Source organism: Pinus tabuliformis, chromosome 7 (genome assembly GCF_031772625.1).
Source record: "Pinus tabuliformis cultivar Carrire ecotype Pingquan chromosome 7, CPIR1, whole genome shotgun sequence".
Lineage (NCBI taxonomy): Eukaryota > Viridiplantae > Streptophyta > Pinopsida > Pinales > Pinaceae > Pinus > Pinus tabuliformis.
In genome coordinates this window covers 1,219,341,921-1,219,357,025 of record NC_142293.1, presented here as the reverse complement: position 1 = coordinate 1,219,357,025, position 15,105 = coordinate 1,219,341,921, and the positions used below count along the sequence as shown (strand labels likewise).

Below are 15,105 nucleotides of genomic sequence, written 5' to 3'. Positions count from 1 at the left end.
AACCATGCCTTCACATCTATCTGTTACTTCTCCAAAAAGTAAAATTTGACTTTACACTTAGAGCCTCACTCTATTTATACAATCCCATGGTCCGTGGACCATGGTTAGGCTGACACACTTTACATTAAATTACATTATCCTAGGGCAGACAACCCTAGACTCTCAAGCTCCGCGCCCACATTTCGCGGGGTCTTTACATTACACTTGACAAAAATTCGGGCTTCAGGCCCCAAAAACATGCTATGGGGGGATCCAATGCCGAACACTCCATGATGGTTTACCTGTTCTTTGACATACATCATAGGCCTTGCAATGTGCTTTTGAATCCTAATGAAGGGTTGGCCACCACAACCCTACGTGGAGAATCCTTTGTGCAGTCGCTCTCCTTGCATAATTTCCTCCTGTAGCACACCCATGCATGTCCATGAGGATATGGATTCTTTCAAATTTAGGTACATACCTTCACAGTATCTCATCATTTCCCATCTTATATAGGTGCCCCGCAATGACAGAGAAATCTATCGCGAGCACCACTAATTCCTTCTTCTACTGGACAGAGTACTCTTTCGGCACAATTCCAGTTGTAAGAAAGTGGATTATATCAAATTTCCATCTGCTATGCGAACATTAAAGAGCTATGCATCAGGTAATCCTTCCTCTATACCAGTAGGATCCTCCCCTGTCCCAATGCGCGACAGGTGATCAATGGTTTAGTCGTCCAGGATTCACAAGAACTTCAAAATCATATTCTTGGAACAATAAAAGCCACCTGGATATGCACCCCACAAAAACAGGCTTATTGACCAAGTATTTCAACACAGAATGATCTGATACATTTTGAAGTGTCCCCCAAGCAAGTAGTGTCAATATTTCTGGAGTGCATACACCATAGCTAGTCCCTCACATTTAGTGGTGTAATAGTTATTTTTGGCTTTAGACAATATGTGACTCGAAAACGTGATATGGTGGTCCAAGCCCTCTCCACCATCCTGTGTTAGTACTACTCCCAGCGCTATATACGATGTGTCAACATGGACATGAAACTCCTTGTCCCAGTTGGGGAAGACCAAGATCCGTGTAGTGACCATATTTTCTTTCAATACATCTAGGGTTTTCTTACAGTCATCATTCCAACAGAACGTGACATATTTTTTCAACAACTTTTCCATCACCGCGTTGATCTGGGCATAGATTTTGATGAACTTCCTATAGTACCCCATATGTCCTAGGGTAGTGCGTAGTTGTTTCACACTTCACGGTGCTTCCAAATTCAGAATCACTGCAACCTTCGCGGGATCTACCATGAGTCCCTGTCTACAAACTACATGTCCCAACAGGTTCCTGAAAGGAACGAGGAACATACACTTCTTGAGGTTAAGCACAATTTGGTATCTTCAATAGGTATCAAGCATCAAGCATAAGCTTGCTACATGGTGCTTAACCAGCCTAAATACAATCCAATCATCAAAATAAACTTCCAAGAATTTGTGAATATATTCCTCAAATGTTGCAACAACTACGCGTGAAAAGATGGTTGGCATATTCTTCAACCCAAATGGCATGATCGTATATTGAAATCAGCCCCACTCAGCTGCAAAGGTTGTCTTGCTCCTATCTTTGGGAACGATTTTGATCTGGTGGTACCCTGAGAACCCATCAATGGAAGAATATGCTTCCTGCCCACTGACATTGTCCAACTCCTCATCTGTGAATGGAGTTGGGAATGGATCGTGCACACAAGCGTCATTCAATTTTTTGAGATCCACACATATTCTTATCTCATCCTTCTGCTTCTTTTCGTACACCACCATTGGACTTACCCAATTAGATTCTTCCACCCATTCAATGATTCCTACTGCGAACATTTTGTCTAATTCTGCACGGACCTTCTCCTTGTATTTTAGATTTAAGCGGTAAGGCCTCTGCTTAATTGGCTTCATGTTGAGTTTTAATGTAATCCTCATCATTCCTAAATCTTCGATGATTCCCTTTAAATCTGTAAACTTGGTCGGGAATAAGTCCTGGTACTCACGGAGTAAATCAGCGAGCTTATCCACCATCACGTCATCCCAGTAGTCGCCGAGCATTGCAAACTTAGGTTTGGCCTTCGTACCAATGTTCACCTGCTTCATTTTCACTGGCGCGGTGATGCCAAGGTTCTCAATCGGTGGTCCTTAAACTTCATGATGGCCTTCTGTTTATGGAATGTTAATTTTCCATGGATCTTCATCTTCTTTTTCAGCACTTATATTATAACATTCTAGCGCATAGCTCAGCTGAGTAGCCCATTTAGGCTAAATCGATTCTACTAGGTCCTTTGGTATCCTAAAGATAGCTCCCTTTACCTCTTGTAGCACTTCATCAACATTGTCCTAGCATTTATCCTCAAAACTAAAGGTCATCATGAACCCTTCGTGCAGGATATCCCATTCACTTGTCCCATGGCACAGATCCATCTCTATATACTAATTCATGGGTATCACATCTAGGGTATGACAGAAAAGGTGCACCCACTCAGGTTGTGGCTTTTCTCCATAGACCTTCATCAACTTGGCCAGGTGTGAGTGCGGATCATCCTGTCCATCATACTTGTATGCTAGTCGCATATTACGCTTCCAAACAATGTGTGCATCATTCTACTGCATTTGCGCCAGTCCTCAAAGCTATCTCTTTGCATGCCCCACCACCTTGTAGGAGTAGCATGTAGTACACAATTCAGGCATGGAAACATTTCTTTTTTGGAACCTCCATTTTGAATCTATCCAAGAAAACATCTACCTCACCTAAACCATCATACATAGGTAGATCTCTCGCCTCTGTCAATACACAGCACAATGATCTTGTCATCATATTACAGTTCAGCATGGTTACCTCATGTAGCCAATTCTTCCATCACTCTATCTCCTCATCCAAATATGAAGTACAGGATCTTTCATGCTCTGATGAGATCCATTCGTCCACGGTGGGATTTATCTATTCTTTCTCTCGCGAAGTTATTTTGTAGATGCAGTCCAAATAATCGTCACTTTCATAGTCATGCACTTGCTTTGTATAGTGCGATCCTTCTGTAGGGTCCAAGGGTATAACTACGCACAAAGACTTCTTCTCAAAAATTATCTTGCACTTCTTTAGATTAACCACCCCATTCATGTAAGTGGCCCAATCAATTCCTAAGAGTGCGGGGCAGGGATTGTTGTCATCAACAATCTCTATTACTTCGAAGTCTACTAGTGCACTCGGTCCCTCGATATCCACGGTGATTCCCTGCAATCATCCCATGGGTATTATCTTCTGTTAGTTCACCATTCATAGTTGAATAGGAGACCATTGCAGCGTAGGCCACCCCATGCACTCCCATTTCTGCTTTGGCATAACGTTCACGTCTAATCCTAAATCCAGAATTACTTGGTCCATCTCACATTCTCCAATCTGCACGATTAGCCTCATTTCTCTTGCCATCCTCGTCGCATGCTTTCCTATCTTCATCACTACGTGCAGCTCTCTTGGCATGGTCCCAACACATCTATTAATGAGTTCCTGCAATCCTTTTACAGCCTTACTATTGCGCAGTAGCTTTATGCATGTTTCCAAGAATGTCGTAAGCATATATGGGTCCATTTCCAGCTCCGGTCTATCTTTTGTTCCTGAAGTGGAGGTATCAGCAAATATCTTCTTAACTTCCTTGAAGGTTTCCTTAGCATGCTCCAAATCAAACTCTAATTCTTTCGTTGGAGCCTTGCGAACCCAAGTACTATCTTTGAGTTGTTTTCCTTTATCATCTCCCATCACGATTCCACTTTAGAGAACAATGTTCACAATTAGATCTTCCTCACACGGCTCATACCTCATCATCTATAGGTTCTGAGTCGAGGGAGATGATAGTGATCCCTTGCCGCATATCCTAGATATCAGTGTAGGATAGCCCTCCCTCTCATGATCAGACAAGGTACAGTACAAACATGATGGGCACATTAGATTTGTACAATCACAAGCATAATGTCCTGGCCCTCTGCAATTGTAGCATGTCCACTGTCTGTGACCTCTTCCAGGTCCTCCTCCACCTCGGCCTCGTTTGCGCCCCTAAAATCTGGTTCGCGCCACTCCTGCGTTCTGGTCTAGCGGCTACGTTTCAGCCTAAACTCTATAGGTGGGAGTTCTATCCATCATCAACTCATAGCTTCTACAAGTGCACTCGTCATGTCCAGCCTATCTACAAAAATTATAGAACAACTATTGTGAATTCTGCATGTACTTATGTAACAAATGGCAGTTGTTCGTAGCATGCTTTCCTCCTATTTGACAAATCGCGCACCACAAAGTAGGTGTCACGCTAGGTCCTCCTTATGCTTCCGACCTTAATGGCATTGGTCCTCCTCCTGCAAGGTAATTCACGAATATAGGGCAGTGGTCCTTATCATGACTCTGACCCTTGCATTTTACATGCCATACCTCTTCGCACACTTTTGGTCGGGTTGTCTTGTCCTATTTCAGACTCTGCATCTCAAGGAATAAGTTTTTCAACTGCGCAAGGATCTGCTGACCTCCCAAGTTAAGATCCTATATTGGCATCTCATGCAACCTCATCACAATCTCCAAGGCCTCTGCCTCAGTTGTTAACCTTTGTTTTGAAAGTGTGTTCCTAAAATTCGGTGTTAGCGATGCTACAAACCATTCGCAGTGTTGTCCATCCATCAAAGTCATATTAGCTTTGCGAATCATACACTTCAGTATCTGATCCAGCTCCCAAGGAGTCTTGTCTATTAGCATTGTGATCTCTTTGAATCTAATGATTGACCGTGCTTCTGACTTTGGCATACTAAATTCTCTTTTTAGTGCAATTTGGATATCCGCGATTCCCACATTCATATTTTCATTAGAATTCTTAATATACCAGGTCAGCACGCAATCGTGTACAGCACTGACTAGCGTCGCTTTCTTTATATTATCATCTGTAACTTCCTACGCTTCCAATACGACTCTTGTCATGAACCAAAACTAGTTCGGATCTTCATTTCCTACTACCTCAAACACAGAAAACTTTATCGCGCTTTCCATATTGACTCATGGTGGTAGCGAGGGTGGTACGGGTGATGATGGAGGTGAAGGTGGTGAAACTTGTGGTGGTGTGGGTTGGGGAGGTATGCATGAAATCCTCTGCCTTATCAAATTGATCGTACTTCTTGGTGAGACCTTCGCGAGCTCTTCCTCATCCCCTCGCAGAGGTGAAATCAAAGGACTATTCTCTAGTCCCTTACTTCCTTCGTTTTTGTAGGTTTTTCCACTTCACGTAGCTCCAGATATCAAGGTAATTGCATAACCCTCTTTTCATAGAATATCATTTTAATCCAAGTATTCAGAGCCTTTACAAACTTACCTCGCGGTCCCTTGAGAAAGCATCACTCCGCTTCACCATAGCTGGCTGAAGTATCTACTGCGAACTCAGTAATGAATCCTCCTATAATCCGATCGAGCCAGTGATCAACAATGCGCGTGATATTATCCTTCAATGCTTACAATCTCTGCACCAACTCTAGGGTCCACACAATAGGATTATGGAGTTTCCACCTTCCTTGGCTATCTTCTAGCTTCGTAATCCACTTCTACAGCTCTGTAGAGAAGGATGTGAAAAAGATTTTTTGGATCTCTGTGTATAGATAGCAGTCTAACCACTCTTCTTCTGTCAATCATGGATTCATGTTCTCCTGCATCGCGAACTCATGAATTCTTCTGTCGAACTAACCTTCAATTTCCTTCTTAGTTGGATTCCAGTGATACGACATTAGACATCTCTATGCAGATTCTAGTCCCAGCAAAGGAACCATTTGTTGGCTTGAGGGGGCCCAACCCAGGTCTGGAGTTAATTAGCCAAACAAATCCTTGTAATACTGGCTCTTTCGGCAACATCATGTGGAGCATGGACTAAGGTCTCACCCGAAGCAGTATGGGGGGATGATGGAACCAAGTTTTCGCACCCTTCAGATGTCTGAGGGGTCAGTTTAGTTCAACTGTGAATACCTTCATGCAGGTCACTTTGCATGTTGTCCTGACCTATGAGACCTTCATGATCTGTTATAATCGCCTTCGCGCAGCCCTAACTAGGGGTTGACATGATTTTGCGTTGCTCTAGCAGTGATCTGTGCTACTTCCACAAGTTACACTGCGTAGCTTACTTATCTTCTTATAACAGTTAATTATCTTCATGTAAATAGATATTTTATCTTATATTCACTTTATCAACACATTCATATAAGTTCATGCATCATATAAACAATAGAAATGCAATTTATATCTGATACATTCAATGCAAAAAATAGGAAAAGGATACACAGAACTGACGTAAAACTTCTCTTTATTACTTCTCCAAAGGTTACAGACTTGACTCACCCTGTGGACTTAGCTGTAGGGGTCCGCACACTCAGCTACAGACTACTAGGCCTATGCACACTCAGCTGCAAAGCCTTCTCCTACTCTACAACCCAAAGACTCGACTCTACTCTTAGATAAGACTCAATTCTCCACCATTAGATCTTACTAACATCAGTGATTTACAACTTAGAGCCTCACTCTATTTATATAATCCCATGGTTCGCGGACCATGGGTAGGTTTCTAAAGCTGACATTACATTACAAAAATGAGGGCGAACAACCCTATCACTCATTTACAATATTCACGCTCTACGCCCACAAAAAGCGGAGCTTTTACATCAGATTTGGTTAATATCTCGGCTTTAAGCCCCAAAAATTTCCTTAGGGGACCCCGTACCCAACAAGTGGCAATTTCTCATCACCTTTCCTCCTAATATTTGCATGGCCAATTGAATTGTGGGGTCTGAGATAGATAAAATTAAGTACCCAGGTAACTTCTTTACAAGCTTGTAATATTTCTTCATTCTTTCTGCAAGCTCCTTCTCCCTCGTCTTTCTGCCAAACTCCTTTTCTGAGTTCAAACCTTCATGTGGTAGGCGCGTAATCCTATGAAGGAGCATATCTATGATGGGTATAGGCCCTCCTAGCCATAGGCACCCATAGTGAACCAATGTAAGAAGCTGGTGTATACAAATTGTGTTAATCGGGGTGTCGTGGTAATGTGACACCCATAGCAAGTTAATAAATCTTGATTGCTCAACACCATGGACCCATTCCTCTATTTCTAGCACTGTAACACTTCATTCCTCATAATAAACTTTTTCCATGTATTTATTTGTCGATAACTATGGGAACTTAGAGTCATTCGCGAGATCCCAATCCTCCACCTTCAATAGTGGGACTCGCACGAGCCGTGAACCTTCAAAAGGAACCTGCTCAGGTAGTAGGGACATGGATATGGTGAATTTCTCCAAGTCTAGGTCCTTTGTGATCTTTGCCTTTCCCTTTCTCGGAGTGATATATCTAGGTAGCTTTGTTATAGGTTCCACTCCTTCGACATCGATGTCTTTGGTTCCCTGGCCCTCTTTTGCCTCCAAGTCTACAACCTTCTCTTTACCTTTTGATGGTTTCTTGTCTTTCTTCTATGTTGGTGTCGCGGTATGCTTCCTTGGGGAAGCATGTACCTGTACCGGCTTTTTCTGCTTCTCCTTTGTAGCAGGTTTCTTTTCAGCAGGTTATTTTTCTTTCGCCATGGACTGTTTTGGCCTTGGTGACCTCAACGGCATGGGAACTATAGGCGTATCTTAAACACTGGATGCTATAGGTCCTGGGGCATTCGATACAGCAACTTTTGAACTTAAAGCTTCACCAGGGTAGGTGGCAGTCATCCTCTACATAAACAACTCATGGGATTCAAGATAAATGTATGTGTGTGCAAAGAATTCCTCCCAAAATGCTCAGCTCATGAGCAAGAGATAGCAAATTTCAACAACTCTAAGGGTCAAAAGTGTTCTCTGTTGGGCCGGCATGCAAAATTTATGGGGGGGTTTGAATTCAAATCTGACCATTCCTTCTAAATTTTGACATGTTTTTTTGGCGGCAGACCTTCAAAGCTTTTTTCCTTAAATGTCATAAAATCTCTCCTCTTAAGCATCTCCTGGCTGTCAAGTCATGAACAGTGACTTCAGCAATCACTTTTCTTCTGCGTTGTGTAACAGCTTCCTGTGCACAGCTTCCTAGGTTGCAACTTCATTATTTTCTATGCAGCTCACCTACTACATAGTCCTCCAACCATGGAAATGTATTTTATAGTCCCACGCTCTTGTAGAAATTTTGAATAATATGACACTTATTCACAGATATTATCCCGATTATACACTATTGCAAAATACATGCACAATACATAATCTTCTATACGTTGATCATCAATTTAGCAGCATCAAAAACAATGAAACATCAATCGCATGTGCACATTAACACAGTATGTAACCCGGGGAAAGCATACAGCTGAAATCCCCACACTATCTGTATATTATAATGATTGAGAACATGTAACAACATACTCCTCACAAGTACCCAGCACTATCTCCACCTGTTACACACAAAACTAGCTCAGATCTGATCAATTCACAGGTTCAAATCTCCTCCGCTGCTTTGCCTGCCTCCACTGCACAATCCTGCAAGAGAATCACGTGAGCACAAGCTACAATTTCCTATATATTGGCCCACACTACGCAATCCTCATTGGCATAACTCAATCCATGCATGTGCAAAATCTCATGCATAACTAATAGTCACAACTCACCCTTTCACTTACCTCTAACACCTATCTTTGTTGAACTGTCCATGCACTGAGTTAACTAATGTATTCTTCAGTTGCTTTATGAGTTAATAATTAGTGAATTAATTAAAATTTAATTCACACAACTCATCACTAGTGTATTCTTTAGTTAGACTAAAATACAACTAGTTCAACCAAGTCAAACTGAACACAACTCCATCAACTCCACACCCAACTCCACAAAACTCACATGCATGAGTTCTAACTGAAGTCCTCCATGCAATAGCTCAACTAACACATAAGAAACCATGTGATTCCTTTTTTCAACTGCATGTGCCACATCTGTAGCTCGAACTGAAGTGCTCCAAGAGAATAAGATAATGTTTAGAGTCCAAATATTACTAAGGACTAATAATATTTGAGTATTTCTATTTTTAGCCTGGCAGTCTAAAAATAGACTCTGATCACTCCACTGTGAACCAAAAATAGAAGTCCATATATTTTTCCCAACATGACCAATCATCCATAAATAACATCCTGTAGCTCATAGACCATGATCCATATGTCTAAAAATAGACTTTGAGCCAAAAATAGCCTGCGGGCCCACTTAGTGAAGGCGACTCCTTTCCACTAAGCTCCATCATCTTGTTGCATTTTCAACACTCCCTCTCAAAAAGATATGGATTATCTGCAACCCCTTATCTTGCAACTCTGGAATGTTTTGCATGCAACACATTTTCCTAGTCCACTTGCTCCAACAACACTTGGAACAAAAACACTCCCAACTGACCACTCTGTTGGGCTAGGAACATACTCTGATGCTGAAGCTCTACCTGTTGCTGAAAAGTTCTCCCTATCTAACATCTGCGCTGCTGCAACATCTCCATGCATCTCACACCATTGCACACCTCTCTGTGCCACCTAGCACTGTGCAAAACACTTGTGCCTCTCGCATTGTTGCAGCCTGCTAGCCATGCGTTGTCCCGAGATTCCCTGCATTGTCGATCTCTCTGCCACTCCATCTGCATCTGTCTCTACCTAATCAGTCAGTTCCTACTACTCCACATCGGGGCTCCTGTAGCAAGGTCTCATCCAAGAGGTTGGGTACCTCAAGGATCCTGCCCCTCCTCCTTGGGACGATCAATCCACATCACCCCACCTCCTACCTGGAGGTATGACTGCATGAGATCCCTCAGCCCACCTAGCTCGAAGTTTCCCCCTACTGGAGGTCTCTGCATTAGTAGATGTCTCTACTTGATCTCCTCTCAGCTTCCCTTGTTGTGGCTGCTCAACAAGCTCCTGAAGCTGCTACACCAATCGTGGCTCCTCCACAATCGTCTGAGACTTCTTCTGGTTCTGCATGTTGAGAGGTAATATACGCTCCCTCTCAACCACCAAGTCTCCATCAGTTGCCTCACTGCTCAAGGCTTTGCATGCATCTCGAACCTCAAGAGCATACAGGTTCTTGACCCGTGAACCAATCTTCTTCACCTGTCCAGTGATGATGTGTCCAAGGAAAAACTTTCCCTTACTAAAGACTACATCACAGCCTCTGTCTTCCAGCATCATGATTGACACCAAGTTTCTCTGTAGTCTTGGTACATACTTGACATCGGTCAAGGTAAGGCGAGCTCCATGCTCCATTTGAAAAATAACTGTGCCTACACCTGAGACACTATAATTCTCATTATTACCCATCGCTATGAGTATCTGGAGATCTTTCTCCTCCAAAGTACTGAACAAACTCTTGTCACCGGTCATGTGGAAAGAAGCTCCACTGTCAAAGAACCAACCACTTCCCACCCATGGATGAAACCATGCATGCGAAGAGTGTGAAATCCAACTCAAATTGTGAAGCAAGTGCCTCACATTCAGATCCTTCCCTGGATCCCTTCTTGGATTTCTCCTTTGGGCAATTAGTAGCATAATGGCCCAACTCATGACAACGAAAGCATCTCGCCATCGACTTGTCAACCTTCTTCCCATCATTGGAAGAATTGGATTCAGAAATAGAACCCTTCTCCTTCCCCTTCTTCACCTTACTCGCTAAGGCACAGTTCTCCTCATAATGCATGCATGAAGAACTGTCTCTGGTACTCTGTCTGATCTCCTCTTGCACAAGATCTGACCAAAGTCTCTCCCATCCTGGAAATTTCTCCCGACCATTGACAGAGTCCTGATAGGAATGCCAACTCTTTGGAAGACCAAGGAGAGCCAAGGTCACCAAGTCCTCATCATTGACAGTCACCCCCACACTTTCCAGCTCATCCCTACATTGGGTGAACTTCGTGAGATACCTAGGCATACTATATCCATTCTAACACTTGATGTTTCTAAGTTTATCCTTGAGTGCCATTCCACCAGCTCAAAACTCAACCGCTTTTGATCTAAAATTCATGAGAACAAAGCATTTCTTATACAGAGATTGACTGTATGGGCATTCACCGGATATCTCACCTTCCAAAAGAAGGATGAATCCAGAGGCTACCTGGCCCGATTACAAACTCTGCCTGAAGAAATAAAATGTAATCACTTTCTGAATAATAGATCTGATGATCAATCCTCACTTTGATGTCTTGTAGAACTTTTTCTACAAATTCAACCAGCTCCGATACCATGTAGAAATTTTGAATAATATGACACTTATTCACAGAGATTATCCCAGTTATACACTATTGCAGAATACATGCACAATACATAATCTCCTCTACGTTGATCATCAATTTAGCAGCATAAAAAACAATGAAACATCAATCGCATGCACACATTAACATAGTATGTAACCCGGGGAAAGCATACAGTTGAAAACCCCACACTATCTGTATATTATAATTATTGAGAACATGTAATAATACATAGTACAATACTCCTCACAATCATTAGCACTATCTCCACCTGTTACACAAAACTAGCTCAGATCTGATCAATTCACAGGTTCAAATCTCCTTCGCTACTTTGCCTGCCTCCACTGCACAATCCTGCAAGAGAATCATGTGAGCACAAGCTACAATTGCCTAGATATTGGTCCACATTGTGCAATCCTCATTGGAATAACGCAATCCATGCATGTGCAAAATCTCATGCACAACTGATAGTCACAACTCACCCTTTCACTTACCTCTAACACCTGTCTCTATTGAACTGTCCATGCATTGAGTTAACTGATGTATTCTTTAGTTGCTTTATGAGTTACTAATTAGTGAATTAATTAACATTTAATTCACACAACTCATCACTAGTGTATTCTTTAGTTAGACTAAAATACAACTATTTCAACCAAGTCAAACTGAACACAACTCCATCAACTCCACACCCAACTCCACAAAACTCACATGCATGAGTTCTAACTGAAGTCCTCCATGCAATAGCTGAACTAACACATAAGAAACCACATGATTCCTTCTGTCAGCTGCATGTGCCACATCCGTAGCTCGAGCTAAAGTGCTCCAAGAAAATAAGATAATGTTTAGAGTCCAAATATTACTAAGGGCTAATAATATTTGACTGTTTCTATTTTTAGCCTGGCATTCTAAAAATAGACTCTGATCACTCCACTGTGAACCAAAAATAGAGGTCCATATATTTTTCCCAACATGACCAATCATCCATAAACAACATCCTGCAACTCATAGACCATGATCTATATGTCTAAAAATATAGATAGTCTAAATATAGACTTTGCGCCAAAAATAATCTGCGGGCCCACTTAGTGAAGGCGACTCCTTTCCACTAAGCTCCATCATCTTGTTGCATTTTCAACAGCTCTGTTGCAACTCCCTAAAGCACTATGATTGTCCTACCGCCATATAGTCATTGTGCAAGATCCACTGTATATAGCTTCAATCTACTCCCATTCCCGCTTCCTTTAAAAGGTTCTCCATTTAGCTTCGCGAGTTGAACTGAACCTCCATCTATAATCCCTTTGATAATATATGGCCCTAGCCAATGCATCTAAAATTTCCTCAGAAACTTATTGAATTTACTATCATATGACAAGACAAGATCATTTATCTTGAAGGTGGGAAGATTGATGTGGCGACCGTGCCATGATTTTTCATGTTTATTTTGTACTTGTTGATGGAATCTTACCAACAATCGGTCTTTTTCAAGCTCCATCAGTTGCGCAAGTCATTCCTCTAGTGCTTCACGATCTACCATACCTGTGAGAGATGCTATGTGCAGAGAGATGCTATGTGCATACTAGGCACAATGTACTCCATTGGCATTACAACTTCTACACCGTAGGCCAATATGAACGACATTTGTCCTGTCAGTTTCTTGCAAGTATTCCTATACGCCTAGAGCACTATAGGTACACCCAAATCCTAGTCATTTCATTCCATGTTGCATATCTTCATTAGCGTGTTATCCAAAATATTTTTGAAGGATTCAACAGTTCCATTGGCCTATGGGTGATACGGTGTACTCCTCTAATGGTTGACCTGGAATTCTTTTGTCAACGGGATCATTGTTTCGTTCGGAAAGTGCGTACCTCTGTGCTCATCAACACTTTCGGGCAGCCAAATCTGGTTAAGACATACTCAAACAAAAACTTTGTTGATGTATCTCCTGTACAATCCTTAACCAGTTATGCCTCTTCCCATCTAGTTAAATATTTTGTTGCAACGACGATATAGCTCGTCCCAGTTTTCTTCCCTGGGGGTTGAATTGGCCTAACAAAATCAATCGCCTATTTCTCAAAGGGATACAATGATACTTGAGGTTGTAATGCAAATTCATCTCTTTGCGATGGTCGGACCGTTTTCTGACATACATCACATGCTTTACAATATGCCTTGTGTTATCACTCCAGTAATTCCTTTGAAGTAAGAAAAAGGAAAAACCAAAGGTAACCACTATCCACTTTTGGAGATCAGGACCTAGCCTTCCTGATGCTTAGATAGGGCTCTCTCTTTTAGATTTAACTTTGTTTTAGTTAATATGTTTTAGGCTAGCTATGATTGTTCAAGGGGTTTTGATTTTGTTTGAAATTAGTTGGTGGGATCTCTTAAACAGATGGATAAATTGATGTCTTTCAGAACATTGGGCTATGAAGCCAACTGGTCAAGAAGCAAGGCTAGATAAAATCACTAAAGGGGATGTTCCAAGGGCAAGATAGCAGAGTGTATTTCAAATGTTTGAGATAGAGGGGTGAAATGGTTTCACTCAGGGTGAGAGAGTAGTTAAGGGTTCTCAGACTCGGATAATGAATGAGGAAAGGAGGGAAAATCAAAATCAAATGGCAGTTAAGAATTCTTTAATATGGGTTATTTATGAAATCATTTTAAACAAAAGAGCAATTAAGAATTCTTTAATTTAAATATCAGAGGAAAACATTCAAATGCTTAATTGTTAAAACAGAGTGTGATTTAAACAAGTTATGCAATATCATTCCAGTTATAGCATTTATATTGAAGCACATATAAGTTTATGAAAAACATTGAGAAATTGACAAAGACACATGAATACTTGTCTGATATTAGCTCAACACATGAATCCTTGGCACAGTCTGATCTTTATTAATCGATCCAACTTGCTGGCTCATGAACTGATACAATAACCTTCTCATTCTTTTTTATCAAAAAGTTTATAGAAATGTCTAATAAAGTCCATACTACATACTTCGAATTGTGAAATATTTATACAAAAACTTATTACAAATTATCCCAAACTAATTTGAGATTTAATCTAGGAAATAAAAATATCTTCTTGCATGAAAATAGAGAGAACTATTGAATTGTTTCATGTTGTCCCTTTTATTTTGGTAGTGTTGGATTTTATGGTTTGATTTTAGCCCTTTATGTTGCTTTGTTGTTTGATCTTTCACATTGGAAGCATCATTTACCTTTGCCTTTTATCTGATACAGTTTGACACTGATACTTGTTAACTCTATTGATCTGTTTTCATCTTTTTCACTTGGTTGTTTTACTTTTTTTTTTCTAGGTTAAGACTAAACTAAGTACCCACGGGGAATTGAACCAGTGACCTATCGCAAGGAGTGCCTTAACAGCGCACCCATTCACCGTCAATCCAAAGCCCCGTGGGCAAAAATTTTTGACCATTTCTCGATTTGTGCGTGTCATCCTTGCGCAGGGGCCATGCTAATCTTCTCTGTATCGTTCCAATTTTATCAGATGTCTCCGAAGAGACCACTTGGTTGTTTTACTTTTACTATACATTAACTTTTTTAATGTATATTTCTCATAGTAAATCAGTCAATTTCTACCATGCTTCAACATCAGGTAATTGGATTTTTATCATCATCCTATATATTTCATCTGCCTCGGTGTACTTGGAAAAACTAGGCTTATTGATAAACAAGTGTTTTACCTCATTCTATATGTCAAACAAGTTTTCAAATGTCTGATAAATTACTTTGCCTATTGGCAATGCCCTGATTGATCATGTATTTACCTGTTATTTTACTAGCTCTCAGATTTTGTTGTTATAATATTGT

The 15,105-nt window shown here is 41.1% G+C and overlaps 1 non-coding gene across 1 annotated transcript; it reads right to left on the bottom strand.

Annotated features, from left to right (window-relative positions):
* Positions 1–14,695: 14,695 nt before the first annotated feature.
* Positions 14,696–14,798, bottom strand: LOC149251787 (U6 spliceosomal RNA). Its single transcript, XR_016267581.1, has one exon. It is a non-coding gene; the product is annotated as a U6 spliceosomal RNA (small nuclear RNA).
* Positions 14,799–15,105: the final 307 nt, after the last annotated feature.